This window comes from Mercenaria mercenaria, chromosome 3 (assembly GCF_021730395.1).
Source record: "Mercenaria mercenaria strain notata chromosome 3, MADL_Memer_1, whole genome shotgun sequence".
Classification (NCBI taxonomy): domain Eukaryota; kingdom Metazoa; phylum Mollusca; class Bivalvia; order Venerida; family Veneridae; genus Mercenaria; species Mercenaria mercenaria.
The window spans coordinates 348118-373289 of NC_069363.1; the positions used below are offsets into that span (position 1 = coordinate 348118).

The 25172-nt window shown below is 35.1% G+C and overlaps 1 long non-coding RNA gene across 1 annotated transcript; it reads left to right on the plus strand.

The window, feature by feature from the left end:
• Window position 1: 1 nt before the first annotated feature.
• LOC123545224 (uncharacterized) lies at window positions 2–21743 on the plus strand. The gene is made up of 2 exons (XR_008370057.1): window positions 2–177; window positions 19340–21743. It is a non-coding gene; the product is annotated as an uncharacterized LOC123545224 (long non-coding RNA).
• The last annotated feature ends 3429 nt before the right edge of the window (window positions 21744–25172 follow it).

Sequence of the window (25172 nt, forward strand, 5' to 3'; positions counted from 1 at the left end):
TCACATTGAGAATAATGATATTAATTTTTGATAGACATACTCAGTGATAAAGGCATATGTGTATAACTAAACGATTGTTTCATTTGATAATTTATGCACGTTCAAAAATTGGTTTCTTTAGTGGTAAACTGAAGATATACTTTGAGATTAGGTAATATGAACTAAAACAAGACGCAGGTAGGTCGGTCTACTCTATGTTATCTTCTTATATTTTGAAATTATAGTATTAAACATGTTATATTCGACAGTAATAAAGCATTAAAAGCAGATATATATATATAGCATTGATGTAGTTGGTGCCTCAAAGATGAGGTTTGACCATCTTACGTAGCAGCTAAAATCTTGAACACATTTTGAAGAATATCTACATAACTAAATTGAATCACTTGTTTGAATGAAATTTATATTTTTTCTCCTTACTTAGCTAAAATTTTTTTAGAATATTGGTGATTTTTTTTAGAATGGCACAATTTCCTATCTAGATTTGCAACAACTGACAAACATATTACCATTGTAGGAGATTTAAAATTTCATTTTGAGATTCTGACTGACAGACACACAGCCAATCTTGGATGCACATGAAATGAGATAGCATGTGAATGAAGCCACTCAAGTCGGTGGAAACATCCTGGATGTTGTCATTACAAGAGATAACGATGACATCGTGTCAAACATTGGGGTCACTGATCCAGGTCTGTCTGACTACAGCGGTAAGGTCTCTCGCGATCATTTTTCAGTGACTTTCATAGCAAAGGCTGCCATACCTCCACCAATGAGTAAATCTGTTTCCTTTCGAAAACTTAGGGCAATTAATGTTGACTTATTCAAAGGGGATCTGAGTCTTTGAAGGCAAGCATGCAAATGACAGATGTTGATGAGTTAGTTAACACATACACACACGAACTTGCATCAAATATTGATAAACATGCACCATTGCGCACAAAAAACATCATTCAGAGACCACCTTGTCCCTAGTATACACAAGAACTTCATGATGCTGAATATTTAAAGCGCTATTTGGAACAGAAATGGCACAAATCAAGACTGACAATAGACCACCAGCTGTACAGAGAAAAGTGTGCAACAGTAAATAGTTTACCAAAAAAGGCAAAACTACATTTCTATTCGGATAAGATAGAATCATGCTAAAATGATTCAAAGAGTCTTTTCAAAATCACAAAGCATATGTTAGGTGCTACAGATGGCATCAATTTGCAAAAAGCTGCATCTTCCAAACAACTCGCACAAGACTTTAGTGACTTTTTCATAAACTAAATAGACGAAATACGGACAGACATAGCATCCTGTTCTGTATCTGACATTTCAGATGACCCTGAAACCCAACCACCAATGGAGGACTGTCTGAACAGTTTTACTCCAGCTTCACAAGAAGAAGTGAAGAATATTTTTCAGGCATCCCCATGTAAGTCGTGTGAATTAGACCCAATACGAACTTGGCTCTTTAAGACATGCCTTGATGAGCTCCTTCCAACTTTGACAAAAATATCAACACATAACTGGAATCTGCTTATGTTCCAAAAGAATTAAAAAAGTCTTATGTTAGATCTGTTTAGAAAAAAACAGACCTTGGTTCCAATGAACTAACGAAATACAGGCCTGTATCAAACCTACCGTTTGTCTCTAAAATGCTGGAAAAAGTAGAAGATAAACGCATTGAGTGCCACCTGACTTCAAAGAACCTACATGAACAGCACCAGTCTGCATACAGAAAGCATCACTCGACAGAAACTGCACTTCTCAAAGTTCAAAATGACATTCTTCAATCCCTGGATCAAAACGAAATCACAATTTTAGTAATGCTTGACTTATAAGCTGCCTTTGATACTATCGACCATTAAACGTTGCTAAAACGCTTGGAAAATAACTTCGGGATCATTTGAAAACCACTAGAATGGATGACATCTTATCTGAATGACCACTACCAAACAGTCTCAGTAAATGGCGAACTGTCTACTCCAGTCCACATGAAATATAGTGTACCACAAGGATCTGTCCTAGGACCGAAAAACTGTATCATGTACACAAAACCCGTCGGTTCAATCTGCAGAAGCCACGGACTGAATCGTCACTTTTATGCTGATGACTCACAAGTATATTTGTCGTTTAAGCCAAGAAAATGTTTCCTACCAAGATGAAGCCCTATCCCGAATTGAGATCTGTCTTAAAGACAAAGTCTCTTGGATGCATCAGAACATGCTGAAGCTCAATACTCACAAAACTGAGGTCATTTCGTTTCACACAAATCACACAGATATACCCGGAAATGAAAGTAGGAACCCCCTCGGATTAAATCATCAATTTGTGTGAAGAATCTTGGTGCTAGAATGGATTCAAACATGGTCAACACAGCATGTTAACATGTTAACTCTCTATGTAGAGCTAGTTATGCACAACTTCGGCAAATAGGCCACATTAGGCAGTACATCACAGCCGATGCTACAAAGTCTCTTGTGAACTCTCTGGTTACATCGATAGTATACTACTCTAACTCGCTGCTGTATGGAATTTCCAAAAGATAATAGGTAAAGGTAGATTGCTCGGAAGCACAGAGCACCTAAAACACAGACTAAGAGCCACGCATTTGCAAAGTAGGCCAACAAACAGAAGCTGTAATGGAAAAAAATATTACAGACGGGTTGCTTCAAACATCTAACAAGTACATATTAATTTTTGTGAAGTATAGATAGAGGGGGAGGAAGTGGTAAAATGATGGGGTGCAATAACAGTCACACTACAACGTAAACCACAAAAGCGCAGACGCTCATGTACCAAAATCAAACACACAACCACACCCAACTAAATAACATTGAAAACAGTAGGGCACCGTCTTAGAAACACAATTACACAAACGCACCCATATAAGCAGGAAAAGACAATTGTGCACCGCCTAAGGATTCCGTCAGCCTGAATAAAGAGGAGCCACAAAAACTAACTCAAAGTAAAGGGGAATGGGTGCAAAAAGTAGCGCAAATGCAAGGGGAAAGGAGGGGGCAATAGGGGGAGTAAGGAGGAGGAAAAACGCATACAACAACAAGAAAACATACGCAACAGACAATACAAGACCGACAGGAAACCAGTTGAAAATAGGGGCACCGCCTTGGAACGGTCAGTAACCTATATAAAGGAAACTGAGGGTTTAAACGCGTTTAGGGCATGCCAACCTCGCACTTACCCTACCTTCAACAAGTTAGACAAAACAATGTAAATAACAGTGATTTATTTTGGAAAAAATAAAGATGCCTGTGTCCGCTGAATTGGGAAAATAAGCGCGATAATTCCCAAAATTGGGAAAAAAAGAAATATGTTTAATTTCCATACTAAGTGATATAAATCTGTACATTTCCTAACTTAATGTTGTTTGAAGAGATTATATTTTTTCAAAACCACTTCTTGATTTAAAATCGTGAAATGTTTGAGTGATAAAATAAATCAAGACACCAATTCAACTTGTAATAATTGTATTTATCAATTTTCACTTCATTCCCTTGAAATTTGATAACGTCCAAAATTTTGACTATCCGAAAATCGGTACAATCGCGGCAATTTTGATCTCCAATTTTTCAAAAACTAGCAGAGATATTGTCATTTTTCATTACCATAAATGATTAACTGACATAATGGAACATATTTAAACCGACAGAAGTCCATATTTCTCTTGAAAATCGGCAATGTTTTGTTTGTCACGTGTTTTCGCGACGGTAACCTTGATGCGATTTTGATTTTAAGTTTTTGATGTAATTTCTGCCAATTTCATGTTAGATATCGCAGATCTCACGCCCGAATATAAACTGTTACATTTTGGAAATAAAATCTTATAATTTGAGGGGGTAAAACATCTCGTTTTAGGGGAAAAAATGACGATTTTTTGGCGAGGGGAAAGTGCCGATATTTGGCAGTAAAAATACGCAAAAAAAAAAAAAAATCACTGATAAAATCCCCGCTGAAAAAGGCTTTAACATTAGCGCAAAAATAACAAATTAATAAAGTAAAACATAAAATTAAGGTAAATCTAAGGTATAATTACAACAATGTACTCAACAACTTGTCTGAAGTCAGAGCACCAAGAGCATAGCTTTTAAGGGCACGACTAAGAAAACTGCAAGACAAAAATCAACTCCCTCCGTCCATTGTATATAGGATTTAGGAGAAAAGCATCATGGAGTCTTACACTTTATTAGTAATCGCACCATCAAATTGGAAAGCGTAGCGATTAACTGTAGAGGGGTCAATCACTAAACATACACTGTGCTTCACGATTTTCGCATCGTATCCTCTTTTGATGAACTCTTTAACCCATTTTACAAATATTTGATTAAAATAAGGACTATGTTTTATTTTCCGAATTTTATAAACAACATCTCCATAATATTCCAGATGTGTAAGTCCAAGTTTTAAAAGTGTTTTAGGTTCGTATTGTATTTTTCTAACAGTTCCGACGGTCTGTAGTAAAATTTACTGAAAGCGTATGATAACGGTAACCCTGTTGAAACAACTTCTTGGTGATATGAAGATTTCTGTCATTAAAATCATCTATCTTTGAGAAAGGTCTTGCAAAACGAATAAGTTGTGAAATATAGACTCCGTATGATGCTGCTCCGTTAAATCCAAAAATGACGCTTCTAAATCTGAAGAATTAGCCTTGTTAAGCTGTAACTCTTTTGGGTAAATATGTTTCACCATTACTGAAAAAAATTGGTTGTCGATATTTAAAATATCATCAAGACACCTTGAGGTTCCATTAAAAGCTTCAATGATTTCAAATTGTGTCTCAGTGGATAAACTAAGCATGAAATCTCGTTCATAACAATATAAGAATAAATCAAAGACACACCGCAAAAACTTCAATGTGTACAAACACAGCGGCCCGCATCATAATCAAAACTCCACGATACAATCACACCATACCAGTCTTGAAGGATTTGCATTGGCTTCCAGTTCAGCTCTGAATTGAGTTCAAAATCTTGACACTTACATACAAAACCACGCACAATGAATCTCCCAGGCATATTGTCAATATGCTGGACGTGTACAAAATAGAAAAAATGGAAACTCCACAGGTCGCTCAACACGACAAAAACGAAAATGTTGCAGGCTCGGTTTGATTGAGCCTGTTCATGGACGGTAGTGGAAATGCATCTAGTCGAACAGTAAAGTATGGTGACAGAGGTTTCAAGCATGCAGCTCCAAAGCTTTGGAATGCCCTTCCAGCAAGCATCAGAGATTCAAGCTCACTGACCGCATTTAAAAAAAAATCTTTGAAAACACATCTCTTTCACACATGTTATATAAAATCAAATCTGAAATACTGTTGAAAATGGCGTTAACTCATTCTGCACGCGCGACGCATTAATGCGTCGGCCGATTGTTATCTGTATACCGTGTGCCGCTTCTAGGCGGTTTTTTTTATCTACATCTGGAAACCGCACGCCACGTACATGCGTCTTTACAGTAATAGCTCTGAATTCCGCGTGACGTTTTCAGTCGTCACACTTCATTGGTCTTAAATAAAATCTTTTAGTTCTTTCTAACAAACTGGACCAATCAAATTTGTTGTTGCGTAACATTTTTAAAACATAAACAAAACCGAATGTTGTGAAAAATTAAATGCTTTCGTTGAAGAAAGCTGTAAAGCGGGCGTCGTTCAAGTTATAATTCGTGATTTCTCGAAGCCTGAAAATTACAGATGATTCTTTATATGATCGAAACATAAAAAAATAAGAAAATAGATGAATAAATAAATAAATAAATCCCAAAGAAGATTCATTGAGCAGTGAAAGTTGACATAACGCAACCCAAAAAATGTTAACTTTTTCGCTGGTCGCTATGCTGCAAATAATGTCCTCAGCGGGATCAAACAATTTTACGATTAAATGAGTTTACTGTTGATTATTATCGTTCTTATGTATTATTACAATAAAATAATCATTAAACATTGTGCCAAAATTTCATTCAAATCTGTCAAAATTTAGCAGAGATAAAAATAAAAACCCAGCTTTGGAGCTAGAAAAGGCGTTGAGTATATTCTTTATAAGTACGGATCTAAACATATGAGTGCGGAAAAAAACTGAATTGTAAATAATTGGGTATTGTTATCAAAAATACACTTAAATAAAGACAGACGTACATAATTACCGCACAAAAGTAACGTGTACGCATCATACCGAATTGAAAAAACAAAAAATCTCATAGAATTATTTTACATTTTCATACCGCGTTAACATTGTCACATCATGATGTTCTATATTTACGTCTTGGCGATGTACACAACACTACCTGGACAAAACTGGTAGAAATGTGGATTATATCTTTGAAAAGAAAAGAACTAGAATATTTTCTTTTACACGTAAGATGATTAAACCATCTTCCACTCATGCACACCAGACCTTTCATTTTTACCTATGCGATGTGTGTATGAAAAGGTAAAATAATCTTCGTGGGTATCTATTTATTTATTTATTTATCTATTTTTTTTTGTTGTTAAACTTCGAAACTGTCTCTTGATCTATAGAATAAAGTGTTAATAATAATTCAATTATTTTGACAACTTGTGTGTGATACTTTAGAAACTCTACAAAATTGTTTCAGAATTCAAATTCATAAAGTACATGTTTTCTGAAAATTATTCTAAAATAATCTCATTTTCAGGACAATAGTTTCTGTCTAAAATAGTTAAGATATTCACTTATTTTCATTTTATTACATCTTCATATTAAATACATACACTATTTTTTACGAGAAATAACTTTATTCTGATGCGTATTGATAGCCTTGATGCATATAACAGAGTAAAATCTGTGTTAGAAAATGACAATAATAATTATTTACAATTATTATTATTATACCAGATTTGTTGAGCGCCCTTTTCATATGGAATATACGTTCAAAGGCACTTTACAATTAAACACGTGACACATCGCAGATATGTAGGAAAATAACAAAACATGACATATGTAGTCACAAAACTGAAACTGAACAATTTGATTTAAACGCATTTTTTTTATAAATGGCGTTGTACATAATAATAAAAAATATCAGTCATTACAACAATATCATAAATTAACAATGATAATATTTTACCGCCTTATTGTAACAAACAGCCATAACCGCACCCCTCCCCTTGAGGTCGTTTTACCCCTTTTGCCAATACAAGTGCTTTAAACACCTGGTACGCCCAGACGGGCTGCATATAGTGGTTCAACCTCCCGGTAAACGGTACCATCATATACTATATTAGATAGAAATACCACACACTTCAAGTGAAACTCAAGTCTTGCAATAAACACACACATAGAACATCATAACACTTGAAATGTGACATGATGAAATGAAAGATGAATTGTCAATTTAGTTAATTACATGATGAATTGTGCAGTTAAGAGATCTTCGTCAGCTACGAATGACTTGCCGTAGTTCTGTATGACAAAAATAACAATGGCATATTTATTACGGGTAGAAACAGTCACAGTTGGTATCTATGTGTTGTAGAAAATTTTGAAAAGGTGTGTTTTGAGAGCTCTTTTTAATGTATTAAGTGATGAATCTTTTCTGACATTATCAGGGAGAGAGTTTCATAGTTTTGCAGCGGCAACCCTGAAACTTCTACCCCTGTAGGTAACTAGTCGACTTTTTTGTGGCACAAGGGTTGTTGCTGCACTTGCTGACCTCAGATTTCTGGTTGGCACGTACACCTCCAGTAAGTCTCTCATATACACCGACGACTGTCCATGCAAGGCCTTGAATGTTTGAATGAGAATTTTGTATTTGATTCTATCTTGTATTTGAAGCCAATGAAGATCTTTAAGGATTGGTGTTATATGTTCAAAACGAGTTGTTTTCGTAATAAGACGTGCAGCTGTGTTTTGGACATTTTGCAGTTTGCTCGTTGCTGATTTTGGCACGCCGTACAAAAGAGCATTGCAGTAATCTAATCGTGAGGTCACAAGCGAGTTTATAGAGATAGTATCTAAGTTTTTCAAATCATAGGTTTGAAGTTAAAAAGTTTTGAAATGAAGACAAATGTCCATATATTTCTCAAAAAACAGAAATATAGACACAATTTTAACCAGAAGTGTGGAGTTATGAGCATTTAATATTGTCATGTTAAAGAAAATTTTGTGATCAAGGAAATGTAATTCTTCTCGAACATGGAGTGCATAAACATCAAAGGGACATAATATAGTGAATATTTACTAATTCGGTGCATTTGATTTAACATTCATCTTTGATCTCGATTGCTTAATAATGATCCATGATACTGTGAGCTAAAAAAATTAGAACATCTGGAACAGTCTATTAACAGCAAAACTATGCTTTAGCAGAATGCAAATAGTGAAGCTCTAACTGGGACTCGAACCCAGGACCTCTCACACCTAAGGCAGACACTCTACCACTTTCCTATAACAACAGCAGCTAATAACTAAGCAGTTTAATTGCCTGGATTACATGCGTGAACTGGAACAATAATCGGTGACTCCGGATTATCGGCGTATTCGCTTTGTTACCTAACGGCAATTTTCGTGTAAAGAAAAAATATAATCTAATGCTGCCAACTTCATAATCGGTCAAATCTGCCCAAGTTTCTCTGACATGTTGTTCAGAGTATGAACTTACTAACTGGTAGTACCAGTGAAATGTAACTTACACTGAATCTTTTATATTTTCCGTTTTAGCAACTGTCGAACGGAAAAGACCGTGAGCTTTGTCCAAATATAAGTAATTATTTTACCAGTTTTGAGAGGATTTCAATTGATGGGAAATTACAGTTACAAACTAAATACCTTTCTGCAACACATGGAGTCATTAGCATTCACTGTCAATCAGTATTATGACTAAGATCGAGTGTCATTCATACATTTCAAAGATTATGGACGGAGTCTTTTGTTTACATTTTTTATCGTAACCGGTGCAGTTGTAAAAATCATTTTAGTTTGAAAAATCAAAGTATGGAAAGAGCTGTGGTCGGTCTCTAGGGTTTATAAGAGTTTTGTGGCTTCAGTTGTCAAATATGGTAGAATATGACCAATGTGTCGTATTTGGCCGTAGCATGTTCGAGTCACAGAATTAACATGATGGTCCATGTGCATGTTCGAATCAAGCGTAGCACCAAGGTTTCGAACAGTTTTTGATGGTCTTATGCTCGATTCGCCAACTTTCAGTTCTAGATTTTCAACATGTTTGGAGTGTTTTTGACTCGAAAAAAGAATTACCTCAGTTTTGTCTGCATTCAATTTTAACATGTTTGAATTCATCCATGAGATGATTTCTTTTATGCATTTTTCAACTCGTGTGATTGTGGCTGCGTTTGATGCTTGGTCAGCTGGTTTAAACGATAGACAGAGTTGGGAGTCATCTGCAAAAAAGTGGTGGTTTAGACCGTGGTTTCTACAGATGGACCTGACCAGCTTTGTGTACATCGTGTAGAATTTCGGGCCTAGAACAGATCCTTGAGGAACACTGAATTTCATAAGGACTGGTTCAGAGAGTTTGCCATCGATGCCTACTGTTTGGTAGCGGTCTGTTAGATATGATGCCACCCACTGAAGGGGTTTATCGGCGAATCCAAAGTTAAATTCGAGTCTGTGAAGAAGGGTGTTATGATCAATGGTGTCGAATGCAGCAGACAGGTCCAACATCACAAGTACTGTGACGTCACCTTTGTCTAGGGATTAGAGAATGTCGTTCTGAACTTTTAACAATGCGGTTTCAGTTGAATGAAATTTTCTGTATGCTGACTGGTTTATTTCATGTAATTGATTGTTCGTCAGATGTTCCTCAATTCTTCTGTTTACCACTTTTTCAAGGATTTTTGAGAGGAATGGCAGATTTGTAATTCATGGGTGTGTTTGGGCCAAGACTTGGCTTTTTTAACAATGGTCTTATTCGTGATGTTTTAAATTATTCTGGCACGATTGCACTTTCTAGAGAGATGTTAACAATTTTCGTCAAAATTGGGAGAAGTTCGTTTATACAAGATTTCAAGAGTCATAAAGGAAGAGGGTCTAATTCACATGACTTATTAGCTGACTTTTGAACAAGTTCTTTCACCTCCTCCTCTGTTGCTGGACTGAAACTAGTCAAACGCGCGGTATCACATAGTGATATGCGTCCGTCTTCTGGAGTAAATGATTCAGTCTGATCCTGGGATGCAATATTAGTTCTGATTTTTTTCTATTTTATCTATGAAGAAATCGCTGAACTCATGTGCTAGTACTTCTGGGTTCTTGCCTGATGGAAGTGCAGCTTCACTTGAACCGTTCAATAAATGTTTCGTTATTTTGAACAAACATTTATGGTCTCGTTCACTTGATTGTATTTTCTCTGAGTAATAATCAATTCTTGCCTTTTTAACATTGTGTTAACGATTACGCATTGGTTCTTATACATTAAGTGGTAAACGGTGAGTCCTGAAGTCTGCCATTTACGTTCTAGTTTACGTTTCAAATGTTTGGCGTCGTGGAGCTCCTCGGAGAACCAGGGACACGATAGTCTTAATGTGATAGTTTTTTAACACAAAGGCGCATGATTGTCGATTAAAACTGAAAGTTCACTGTTGTATAATGAGACAAGAGTTTCTGCATCTGATGTACTCTGTGACAAATTCAAAAGATCGGATGATAGAATATCAGCTTTGAAAGTATCAACGTCAATCGAACGGAGTGTCCTGTATGTCACAGTTCTCTTTACCGGAGGGTGTTTCGCGGCAAGTGCATTACACATTACCGCGAAATTGTCCTTGGCTATTTTCCAGAGCTATCTGATAACCCACTGATCTATCTGATAATCTACTACCGTCGATACTGTTTTATCTACGTCTCTGGTGATGACCACGTCTAGGGTATGACCGTGGACGTGGGTGGGCCCTTCCACATGTTGATACATGCCACAAGATTGTATCACACTGTTAAATCTGATGGTGTCACGATCAGAAGGAATGTCTAAATGAAAATTCAGATCGCCAGTTATGATGATATTCGTGTCAACTGCGGCGTATTTTGATAAGAAATCTGGCCACTCGATATCCAGAAAATCATTTGTATTCAGACCATTTATCTTTGATGGAGGAGGTCTGTAAATAACGGCCATGAGCAATGTGTAGTTGTTGATACTTACATTACACTCAATATGTTCAAATGTTGAAAAAGTATTGTCACTAGTTAAAGAGGCTACTTTTACATCTATCACCGATCTATAATTGAGCGCCATCCCACCTCCACGCTTACTACCAGGGCGTGGCACATGCTTGATTTTGTACCCATCAGGTACCGGTTCACCTAGACTTGCTTCATCGATGGAGGTGCCTAACCATGTCTCAGTCACAGCAATAAGATCTAGATCAGTCGAGATAATAAAGTCACAGAAGGCTTTCGTTTTGTTTTTCAAGGATCTTGGGTTAATGCAACAATTTTTTATATTTTTCTGGCCTTGATTTTTTTCTTATGCTTTGGTCTATCTGTTGATATTACAGTTGGAATTGCCTCAGGTAATGTTCTAATATTGTCCAGTTTAATCCCTTGATTGATATCCCAATTACGTGTAAGTTGATTATTACCACCTCTGACAGATCTGTAAATCAAAATATCATAATACTTTAGAATTTTCAATGTTTCTTTGTCTGGTCGTGAAAACCTTCTGAGTATGTTTTCCAATTTCAATAATTGGTCTCTTTTATACTTTATAAAGCACATTATGTTGTGAGATTGTGTTCACTAAAAAATATACACTATTTTACACGTAAAAGCAGTCTATCTTATTGAACATCCAATTGTTTTATTGAATAAAATCCATTATCGAATTATCTTTAAGAATTGTTCTTATTTGTTGTTTAAATCTGTGCATAATAAAATTTAGTATTTTATAAATGTTGTTCAGCCAAAACAAAGTCTGATGAGAGATTATGGTCATTTGTTTTGAGTCTTTTTTTTTCAACAGTTTGTTAGAAAAATGACTGTACTACACAGCTGCATGAAATCAACTTTGTTATGTAGCTACTTCAATTTACTTACAAAGAGTGCAAATTATGTACCTATTAACACATATTTGATGTCATATGTCACTAGTTAACAACAATATCCCAAGCAAAAAAACCTACAAAATCAATGTTATCTCTCCAAAACATCCCCAAGTATTCAGGGGGTAGGTTGGCTTCTCAGCCTCCTAGGTGGCTGAAAGATAAATATCAGCAGAGTAGAAGTGGAGATAACGCTTTAGGGCAGAATGAGTTAAACCGAAAACAAACAAAAATAACAAAATAATAACATGTTTGTTTCGTGTTGAGAAAGGGATTGCTGTCCTTCAATAGTGTATGTAATATGATATAACGTTGAGCAAAATTTAAGGATGATCTTGTTTTAATTACTATTCCTTTTAATCTGTTACCAATGTATTGACTTGTATATATATGTATGTATGTGTTCTTTAATGTCTTTGTAAAGCACTTTTGAACGCACATATTTTTTATGTAAAGAGTGCTATATAAATGTGGTGTAATAATAATAGTAATAATAATAACTGAGAATACTTTTTCTAAATGTAAACTACTGTATTGTATACTACATATACATGATGTAAACTAAATATATATAAGTTTGGTTACTTAATTTGGTTAAACATGTAATTTTTAATGTTTAGTGTATGAACAAACCACCAGCACAATACACCTGACCAATTACGACATAACTCCTGGCACAGACGAACATGTATATTCGACAACACGTCCGCTAGAAAAAATTGGTATACATTTTATTCAACGGCAAGGCCGCCACCTATTATCACGTGACAATATATCGTAGATATCATTTCAATATCAGACGAGCAAAAAGACAAGTGTGACATTTTTGAAGAGATGGTTGATGACTTCGAGCATACAGAAATCATTAGACATAAATATGAACAATACTTACAGGACAAAATTGATACAAAGGGTGAACAAGAGGCTTGTAGAAATAATACAATCAGTTTGGTTATAAGCTTTTATCTAGATAATGTCCTATCAGTTACCTACGGCATTTTTAAAGACTTTTTCAGCAATTACATAATCACATCTGCATTGAAAAAATCATAATTGAAAACGATAATATATAAACGAGATATTAAAGAAGTTTTGTTGTCCAGGCCATTTTAATACAAAAGAAAAAAAATGATAGTGTCCACGTAACACCTAAAATACTTTACCGTTTCTTATATATATATTTAAAACATTTACGACGCTGGAAACAGTAACTGTTGTAATCAAAATGTCCTGGAGTAACTGTTTAGTGTTTATAAAAACATCCTGTGTTTTAAGTTGACACGCACATTTATACTGTGTTCATATTAACATTGTATACAGGGTGTACTATTTTAATCCTAATGCATAGTACTGTTCATATATACTGACGAGATAAAGAAACGCCTCATTGAAATTTGGCGTTATTTTTTTCCTAACGCTTTTAATTGTTTTGAAATGTAGTAAATCTACATGTACTCTGACCGACAAACACAGTGAACAAAAACTCGCGCGATTTCATTCAGCCATTTGTTCACTTCATGTACCTGGTCATGATTTCCTCGTGCAGTCCGTGCATGTAAACCATGTGGTTTGATTGAACGATTTTTGCACATGTACATGTGTAATACGACACACAACCATATTTTCAGCTATTCTCTGAAAAAAAAAACATTAGTTTTCGTAATGCCGAGGCTGAATTCTGAAGAGAGGGCTCAGGTTTTGGCTATGCTTGAATGTGGGCGAACGCAGGAACAAGTTGCTAGACGTTTTAACGTCTCTCGTTCGACAATTGTGCGTCTTATTCGACGTGTTAGAGACACGGAAACGTCTATCGATAGACCACGTTCAGGTAGACCGCGTGTAACGTCAATACGACAGGATAATTATATACGTCAACGTCATTTACGTGACAGATTTGTGACGGCGCAATCTACGTCACGTATAGTTGTAGGAAACCGTGGACGTCCAATTAGTCGACATACAGCGAGAAATCGACTCAGAGAACGCGGAATTACCTGTCGTAGGCCCTACCGCGGTCTAATTCTAACGTTACACCACCGTCAACAACGTCTTATTTGGGCCCGCAACCATCGCGGCCAGCGTTGGCAGAACGTAGTGTTCAATGACGAGTCGCGTTTCAACTTGTGGAACGCCGACGAACGTATCCGTGTCTATAGACGACGCCATGAACGCTACGCAAACAATTGCGTTTTGGAGCACAATCGTTACGGTGGAGGTGGAGTAATGGTGTGGGCAGCAATCAACCATAGGTTTAAGTCCCAACTCGTCGTTTGCCAAGGTAATCTCACAGCCAGGCGTTACATCGACCAGATATAACGTCATGTAGTTGTCCCTATATTCCGTCAACGTCAAGGATTAGTCTATCAGCACGACAACGCGCGACCTCACGTTGCACGCGTCACCAGGGACTTTCTACAGGCTAGAAACATTAATGTTTTACCTTGGCCGGCGTGTTCACCGGACTGCAATCCGATTGAACACGCGTGGGATTATCTCGGACGGCGGTTACGCCAACGTCAACCCCAGCCAGCAAACGTCCGGGAACTGGTAGCAGCGCTGCACCAGGAGTGGGCCAGAATCCCACGGTATCTGTTACGCAACTGGTGCGGCTCTATGAGGCGTCGCCTTGCTGCTGTGGTTGCTAGCAGAGGTGGCCACACGCGCTACTGATTTTTGTAATGCAATTTCTCCGACCGGGCTATTAAAATTCAAGTTTTAAGCATAATGCGACAATGAAATGATTTCTTATTGACCATAAATTCTTGTAAAGCATCTAATTTGCGAATGGAATTGTTCTTTTCTAATTTTGAATCACGGTTAACGAAAAATTGTATACCGAGTTTGAATGAGGCGTTTCTTTATCTCGTCAGTGTACATAAACCTGATGATTTTATGTTTACATATATAGTATGCAGTATTTGTATGAAATTTGGGTAAAGTATAACTTTTAATTTCTATTAAATTTAACGTGTCGTACGTTGAAATTATGCAGTATTCATACTGTTATTGCAAATTTGTGTTAAGGACTGTCATTTTAGTTATCTGCACTATCTATAAAGTTCCATACTATCTATGTTTTATCAAATTAATCAAAAGATACATAATTCTGTTTTTAAAAGTTGATTATTGTAATGGTGAAATCTATAGGTCTAAAGTCTATATAATGGTAAACTGTGTCTTTTTGGTTTTGTTACAATTTTCATTATAAATATGCTGAAATGGAAGTTATTTCTTGAATATTAGTTTAGCAGGTGACAGTGGTGACAGTTTTGCTTCAGTTTCGGTTGTTTGGAATGTTAACAAAGATATTTGGTAAGGATATCATTTTGGAGTATTGCATTATAGAAAGTTGCTCAATAGTTCTTTGTACGAAGTAATGCTTGAAAGTTACTGAAAAAGGCTTTTTCAGATTCCATTAAGACTTTAATATGAATCTGTGTGCATATTCACCGCAATAATATTTTAACCTTTTTAGTCAGTGTTAAACATCGAAAAAGACAGTTTGCAAGGCAACTTTGCCTATTTTTGAAAGCTCTTTTCAATCCAAAACGAACTCGAAGTTGCATTTTGGAATTAACATTCAATACTTTAATATTTATTTTCATGTGACTTTTTAAAAACAATTTTTTTTTTTAATTTTCTAAAATTCTATTTTATCAATTATTTTGAATTTTTTAAATAAGTCTGAAGAACACAAACTAAAAAAGTTCTGAAATTTTCATTTTTTGACCAAATAATTGCAAAGTTATTGATACTTAAACTTTTGATTTGCATTTCCCAAAATTGCAAAAATGGCACTTGGTAAATTGTGGAAATAAGGCGACGATTTTCGGAAAGAACTATAACATTTCGTTCCATGTACCAAAAACGACCTATACCTGACCTGCAATGCTTACAATAATGCTATCCAAAAGGGTACAATAATGACTGAGCAATAAGAGAAAACACAGAAATAACCAAACAAGAAAGCAGAAAGTATGTTTGGAAAAGGAAACTGTCAAGACTAGAGTTCGTTCTGAACCTAATGATCATACCACCTACTTTGATCTGCAGTCAGTACTTTATACACCGTGTTCTCTTGTGAGCGACATGTACTACATGTGGACGCTTTGCTGCGACAATCGGACATTCTATAGTCTTGGCGATAGTTATGGTACATGCTATATTTGGAGCAATTTAGAAGCCAAGCGGGGGCATCAGAAGTAGGAACATCTTATATCACTTCCAGCAGACAAAAGCCACGTTATTCATTATTCTGATGCTTGCAGGGGTGAAAATAGAAACAAAATAATTGCATGGTGTTTGCTGCACTGCGTAAGAACAATGCCAAACATTAACATTATTGACCATAAATTTCTTGAAATACTGCAGTTCAATTTGCCAAAAAAAAAAAAGAAAAAAAAAAAGATTTATTTTCCATCACAGTAGGAAACATCGCTGCAAATGGCTAGGAAAAAGCCCATACCATGTGCCACCTGTTAAACACTGGTATATAAGACTTCAGGCAGTAACAGGATGTGACAATGAAGGCACCAAAGAAAGCAGAATCTGGACAGACAGTTAAGTGGGACATAATGAAATGGATTCGTTATCTAAAAGGGGAATAAGAAGTGTGTTTTTTCAAGTATGCCATGAATTTGAAAATAATTGATATTACTAGGATCTCGAAGGCAGCCATTTATCATTCATGATTCAGAACCTGCTAAATATGCATCAATGCAGCCAATATCTGCTCCATAGAAAAAAAGATCTAGAACAGCTCTGCAACAGTGGAGTTATACCTACTGAAAACCATGAATACTATACATCGTTGCCATCTACTCATTTCGCCAGCTACGCTCAGAAGGTACAGCGTTGCTCTGCGGATCGCAGGGTCGCGGAGTTCGATCCTCGGTCGGCGCATATGTTCTCTGTGACTATTTGATAAACGACATTATGTCTGAAATCATTTCTCCTCCACCTCTGATTTTTGTGGTGCATAGGTTTTTACTGGTATACAATCCCGGAACTCTGGTAAAATTAACTATCCGCTTTCACATGATTGAACTACTGTTGAAAAATGGCGCTAAACAAAAAAAAAAACTCCTTTCGCAAAAGAATTCCTCGCAGAATAAGACTTGGTTGAAAATTCGAGCGATGATTTAGTCTGAAAGTCTGATTGACCTATGAACTGTAAACTTGTGGAACAGTAAATGTATATATTTCTTTCGTACTGAACATGTAGATTTACCAAAGAATTGTGTTTATGCCACGTAATGCGTGATTTCTTGTACACACCTTTTTTAATTATTTGAATTAATTGACTTTTTAATAATATGTACTTAATAAATACGTGTTAAAAGGAAGACCAGCATGCAAAAAAACAAAACAAACATATGAAATACCAAAGACTTACTGAACATGTGTGTGAAAGATAATTCTTGCCTCGAATATAAGTTGCTAAATGAAGAAACAAATCATACCAAAAGTATTTATCATTGAATGGCATGTTGAAGACCTAAAAATCCTAATATCGCCTAAGTACTTTGATTATGCCAGAAAGTGACATTGTTTTATAGCAGATGTTTTAGCAATAATTTCAATTGCGCTATGATGGCAGTGTTCCAGCTATCAAACAAATAATTTGTTGTAGCATTACCAGAAATGCATTTTATAAATTTGCAGTGCCAAAACCTACTATTAGTCAATAGCATGTTTTGGCATATTGAACTATATACATGAAATAGACATTCATTTGTGCTAGTTATGCGTATTATGACCTAATTAGGTTAGATACGAATTTTAAATGTATTTATTATGCTAAATAAACCCTATATCGTTAACTTCACTGCGTCAGATTGCTCTTTTTATTCTTTTCAAATCCATAAGATGAAAAAGTGGTCTTTTTTTGTAAAATTTCAATATATTCCATTTTGATATGTTATATTTCTTGTAACTTTTGGAAATTAATTTATTTAAAAATTCAACACCATAAGAATAGTCGAAGATAGTTAATATCTAGAGGTAGAAGGGACGTGTAAAAATACATTGTAAATTAAGTGGGTGGGGTACAAATTAAACAGTAAAAATAAATGGAAAAAAATGTTTCCTGAGAAAATGTAAATATAGATATTTGAAATGTCCCATTGGCTTACTTGCTTAATGACGTGATAATGGATATTATAAGCAATTATACTCTTTTTTTTCAGAAAATTTAGCAGTATTATTTTCGTAATCGGCCGCCATATTGATGACGTCATTTCGGGATCTGATCGCGGTCCCCAGAAGAGATACATACATATTGTGTTTGTCTTAGGCCAAAGAATAACCTGGTATATATGGTCATATTTCTCAACTAATTTCGAGCAGGATTACAAATGGCCGTTGACTATGATAAGAAACAATATTAAAGAGCGAATATTGCTGTCGTTGTGTTTTTGTGTAAAGATCATATTGCAGCATTTATATTGTCGTCCTCATGAATGTTTAAGATAGTAGTATTAACTATCACTTTTATTGTACCCCCTGACAACAAAGTTGTAAGGGGGTGTATACTGGTTTAAGGTTTTCTGTCTGTCTATTTGTCCGTCTGTCCGTCTGTCCGTAGACGCAATCTTGTGCGCACCATCTCTTCTTATCCCCTTGACAAAATTTAAAGAAACTTCACACAAGTGATCAGTACCAACAGTAGTTGTGCAAAGGGGCATGATAGGTTCTTTTAGAAAAAAAATTGCAGAGTTATGGGACTTTGTTTTTTTTGTTACTATACTTTATACATAGACACCAACTTGTGCGCACCATCTCTCCTCATCCCCTTGACACAATTTAATGAAACTTCACAAAAGTGATCAGTAATAACAGCAGTTGTGCATGGGGCATGTAAGGTTCTTTCAGCGACAAAAATTGCACAGTTATGGGACTTTGTTTCTTGTTAACATACTATGTACATACAGTCTGCATATGCAATCTTGTGCGTGCCTAATCTACCAAACCCTTGCACACAATATAATAAAACTTCACACAAGTGATCAGTACCAACCCTAGTTGTGCATGGTGCATGTTACATTCTTTTAGATAAATATTCTGCATAGTTATGGGACTTTGTTTTTTGTTACTATACTGTATACATACAGTCTATATACATACAGTCCACATAATTATGCAATCTTGTGTGCGTCAAATTACAATGTACTGTGTCAGTGCATGCGGGGGGTACATTCATCACCTTTAGTGATAGCTCTAGTTTGTTATGTCTTGTTTTGTTTTTCTTCTCTTTTTTCTTTTCTTTTCTTCTATTTTTGAGATATTTTTTCTATTTTCTTTTTTTTTCAGAATGATGTTGTGCGAGAGAAAAGAGCAATACTGAAAACAGATTGACATATATATCGATATTTTTGTATAATTCAATGGGTCCTTCAAAATCGAACGTTCAATATACAACAGAATAATGCCACTATCGGAAGTGGTTATCAAACTTTTTTAGGCTTACTTATTTCAACTCTAATATGCTTTGTTTTGTATTTTACGCTCATTCAGACATGGAATAATGATGACGAGAAATATGTAGAACAGATAGATAATGATAAAAGGTCCGAAAAAATAAACGTTCAAAACTGCTTTAAGATTATTTTGGATAGAAATGTTTTTAGTGATTTCATCAGAAGGAAAGATGTCGAAAATGGCGAGAAAGTTTCGAACTATCGAGAAAGTTCATGTAATCATTTCACGAAGTTAAACTCACCCGGTGGAAGAACAGGCAATCAATTGTTTCAAGTTGCTGCATTGTTTGGAATCTCTTTTAAATATGACTCTATTCCTATAGTTGAGCCCTCGTTCCCCTTATTAAAGTATTTCGATTTGCCAAATGTTATAAGGATGAGATTAAACAATTCAAGCATATGTGCACCACAGTATCCAGGGATATTTCATGAATGTTCTAACAGCAGTACACACGAAAAATATAATAATAGGACAATTCACGGATTTTTCCAGTCCTGGAAATATTTTAAAAACATTGATGACATTATAAGATCAATTTTAAAGGTTAGACCCACTTACATGCAAACTGCTAGACTGTTTTTAGATAGTCACAAAAAGGTTGGATTTAAAAATATATGTATACATGTAAGGAGAACAGATATGACTATCGATTATTTTCAACAAAGAGGATTTGCAGCGGCTCCTATCAATTTCATTTACAAAGCTATTACCTTTTGTGAAGCCAATTTTAAGAAAGCTATTTTCTTTGTATTAAGTGATGATATTAATTGGTGCAGGAAAAACATAAAACATGACGTCAAATTGAGCGGTTTCAAAGAACCCGGATATGATTTGGCCCTTATGACTTAATGTGATCACGTTGTTGTAACTGCAGGCTCGTTTGGTTGGTGGGGTGCTTAGCTTTCGAATGGAACGACTGTTTATTACAATGGATATCGACGTCCTGGATCTTTGCAAGACGAACGGTATTTACTTAGTGATTATTATCCACCGGACTGGATTGGGTTATCGTAATAGTAAATAATACTCGAGTACAACCACTTTAGGAGCCTTGAATAGCTCAAACGTGTTCTTTTTTCAAATTTATCTCGGGGCTTACATGCGTTTGAAAACCAATTAATGCATTATAAATTTTATTAGACATAATATAATATAGAGTGATATCCACTGATGGAATGCCACCGGAAGAGTGCGGTGAAAGTGTTACAGGGGAGATAAATTTCAATCAATCAATAACGTTCTTTATGACAGTGATCGCTTTACAGCCACCGATGAATTCCCAGTGAAAGTACATACCGAAATGCATAGGAAGGTAAAGAATAAACTTTCTGTAAGCAAAGATGACTTTAGCAATACCATGAGATTTACAAGCTATGAATTAATGAGTTGGGTTTTACGGCGAACCGACACAAAAAAGTCATAAATTGCCGATACAACCAATGAAGGAATGCCACTGAACGAGCAGACTGAAAAGCTTACTTAGGTTCAATTTAAACTTGCTTCAGGAGACTACAATGCAAACAATAGTGATGAAGGTTTACCCAAGACCGAGAGTGAGTTAAAGTGTTTCTCAAAAATGGTGAGGAAGGCTACAAATTGCGGCTAAAATCGAGTTCCCTTGAATATTATACCGGTATTGTTTTCTGTAATAATTAATGGTAAACAGTGTATGTCAGTTTTGTTTTTTTTAGAAAAGACTGTACTTAATTTTTCCAGAATGCTTTTTTTTTCTTCTTAGTGTTACATGAACATTCTGGAATCTTCCATGATACAATGTATAGTCATATGTTTAAGATTTAAACAAAACCAAAGAACCTAAGAATCTATGCTATAGATATTAATATAGGACTATTTGAAATATTTAAATATAGAAGTCTAGATTAATTTTACCTATGAAACGAGGAATTATAAAATTTGGAGATTACTTTTGAACCGAGTGAAATATTGTGGGATTTATTTTGACTTGATTTAAATTTGACCTAGACAGACTTTGGACTATTTTTACTTATTAGATTGGATTATACGGCTCTTTGTCATTTTTACGGTATTGGCGTTTTATTCAACTTTATGAAAGTACACATGTATTATGTTATTTGTATAGTTGCTGGTTTGTTTATCTGTATTTTATTTACTGTTTGTCAAGTTATTGTTACTATATGACGTAGCAGAAAGAGAGAAAGAGAAAAAACAATTGCAATAAAACTCAAAGTCCTTTTCACTTTGATGTCACAAAATATATTATGTTCCAGTTCCAGCTTTTCAAGAAAAAGAAGTTGACCCGTATTTCATGCATTTGAGATAATAACAGAAAATCTTCAATGGCCTAAGGAAAATTTTAGTCTTGTTTTACAAAAACAAAGCTCGAGAAATTTTTACACATCTGTCTGTAGAGCAAAGCTAACATTTTGATTATGTTAAAAAATTAACTTTGACAGGATATGAGCTTGTTCCTGAAGTATAAATGAAAAAACAATCGGAAAAGAGTCTGACCATACCCATGTTGAATTTGCCCGAGTTAAAGAGCAGTTACTTGATAGGTGGTGTACATGAAAGAAGATAGGTAATAGTTATGACAAAATTAGGCAGTTAATATTAAATGAAGGAATTGAGAAATGTGTTGGCACCGTGGTTAAAACTTTCTTGGATGAAAAACAAGTTGAAAATTTAGAAAGGACTGCTAGATTGGCGGAGGATTTTACTTTAACACATACAATTTCCTTCAACAAACCAATTCTTTTAAAGAAGAAACCATACTTTCAACAAAATAATTCTAGGTTCTCATCTGGTAATATTTCTTATACAGGAAGTTCATAAAAGTCAAAATTTTTAGGATATACACCTGATGAAAATACAGGTAATAAATCTGCTGGAAAAGCCTCGTCTCTACCTACACATGTCAAATTGTAGGCAAACCCAATCAGAAAATACATATTGCACAACTTCAGCCCATACCCGCATTTGATAACCTTTCAGTAGTATTTTAGCAGACTGTGTTGGCCCTTTACCTAAAACAAAATCAGGGAACCAATATCTGTTGACTATCATGTGTGCTTCAACAACATATCCTGAAGCTATTCCCTAAAAAAAGATTAAAAAATTGTGAAGGCTTTAAGTATTCATTTTTCACACTTGTTGGTCTCCAAAAAATCTGTACAGTCTGAGCAAGGTTCTAATTCTATATATTTAATATATTTAAACAAGTATTACATTGCTTAGGCATAGAACAATACAAATCTTATATGACCCTGAAGTCAAGGTGTCTTTAATAAATTTCATCAAGCATTAAAAAATTATTAGAACATACTGTTTTAATAATGAGAAGGACTGAGATGAAGGTTTTCATTTATTGTTATTTGCTGTCAAAGATGCTGTGCAAGAATCACTTGGATTCAGTTAATTTTATTTAGTGTTTTGTCACACTGTCCGTAGACTTTTGAAATTAATTAGATAGAATTTTCTTTCAGAAAATAACATTTCCTTAAATTTGTTACAATAAGTTTCTTACTTTAGATATAAGTTGTCAAAAACTTGTGAATTGGCACGTTCAAATTTAAATCTGCTCAAAACAAAATAAAATCAAGATACGATCAATGTGCTGAAAGAAAGAACTTTTAGATCAGGTGATAGAGTTTTGGCACGTTTACCTGTCTCTTGTTAACCGTTACAAGCAAGATATTATGGACCTTATACTGTTGACAAGAAGTCAGGTGATCAAAATGACATCATTTACATTTCTTGGAGGCAAAAGGAAAAAACTAAAGTCATATAAAATGTTAAAAGGGTATAATAATAGAAATAACTCTGTCCCACATCATGTTAGTGTAAGTTTAACTGTTAATAAGGAAATTGACAATTCAGCTGAATATTTTTTTAAAAAAATAACGGCACTGTCCATGGTCAAATTAAACTTCAAGAAGTAAGACATACATGAACACCTGGATGAAAAACTTTCACTTTTAGAACCCCCAGATAGAGAACAGCTTAAATAACTTTTCCATGAATAAGAACATTTGCTTCCAGATTTATCTTCTTGAACTGACAACTTTTTTCATGATACTGAACTTACAGATTCAACTCCAATTAAACTACATCCGTACAAAATTAACCTAACGAAAGAGAATCATCTAAAAGATTCGTTATGTGTCGGACAATGATTCCATTGAACCCAGCAACAGTGAATGAAGTTCTCCATGCATTTTTGTTCCCAAATCAGACAAATAGTATCGCTTGTGTACAGATTACAGGAAAGTTAACAGCGTCACAAAACTGATTCATTTCCAATATCTAGAATTGATGATTGTATCGATAAGATTGGACAGGCAAAATTTATAAAGAATTTTGATTTGTTAGGATTTTAGCAACCCTCTCTCAGAGAAAAAGCTAAACAAGTCAGCTAGTGTTGCACCATTTGGATTGCTTCATTACAATGTTATGATATTCGGTATGAAAAATTCGCCTGCAACATTTCAACGACTTTTAAATTCAATCATTTCTGGGGCTAAAGGTAATGATGATACATTGATGATGACATCATACACCAAGACACTTGGGAAAGTCATCTAGAGACCATCAGGTCTTTCTTCGGTAGAGTCAGTGAAGCAAAGCTGACAATTAATCTGTCAAAAAGTGAATTTTGTAAAGCTTGTGTTACTTTTTAGGTCATATTGTGGGACTGGTTCAAATAAAACCTAATGATGTTAAGGTTGAATCAATCTCAAAATTTACTTAAAGTCCAACGTTACAACTACATGCCTTTTTCAGGAAATTGTTATAATAAAAACAACGGAAATAACAGTCTGTAACGTTACGCTGAAATAGCAAGAAAAAGACGATAGTTAAAATATGACGAACGTCACATGTATTACTTGTATTGTGCTATAATGAAAAAATGCATGTGCATGGAGATTATAGATACCTATTATCAAGTAAATGAAAGCGTTTAGCAGCAACAATGCAGCGTACTATAAATTATCATCGAATCACAAAGATACACATGTTTCTATTTTTTACAGATTTTGTCCATATTTTTCTTCTTTTGCTGAACATTTAACCGATTTCTAAAAAGGTGCTGTGGTGGTATTGCAGCAAGAAGACAACTCTGGGATTAATCATCCTGTGAGTTACTTCTCTAAGAAGTTCAATAAACATCAGAAAAATTATTCTACTATGGAAAAAGAGTGTCTAGCTCTTATTTTGGCTATTCAGCACTATGTTGAGGTGTATCTAAGTGCAGCCACATACCCTATTGTTGTCTTCAGTGGCCACAATCCTCTCACTTTCATTAACAAATTGAAAAACAAAAATAAGGGATTGCTAAGATGGAGTTCTTTAATCCACGGGTATAACTTGGATATTCAGCATATCAAGAGCAAAGATAATCTCATAGGAGATGCCCTATCCAGTATTTGAACCAAGGGCTCTATATGTTATCAATAATATTATTTAGTATACGTGTTATAACTGTAAAGAATGATACATTTCCATGCATTATGTACAGTGGCGCCGGCGTGTTTGTTCCCCGAGTTTGCGTGATAACGCGAGCAACACGCGTGTTAAAGGCGAAACGTGAAACGTGTTGCATGGTTAGAAACGCGTGCATAAACGAGAAATAGTTATTGCGCAAATAAATGTTCTCCTGCGCATGCCCAGCATGCCAAACCGAGAA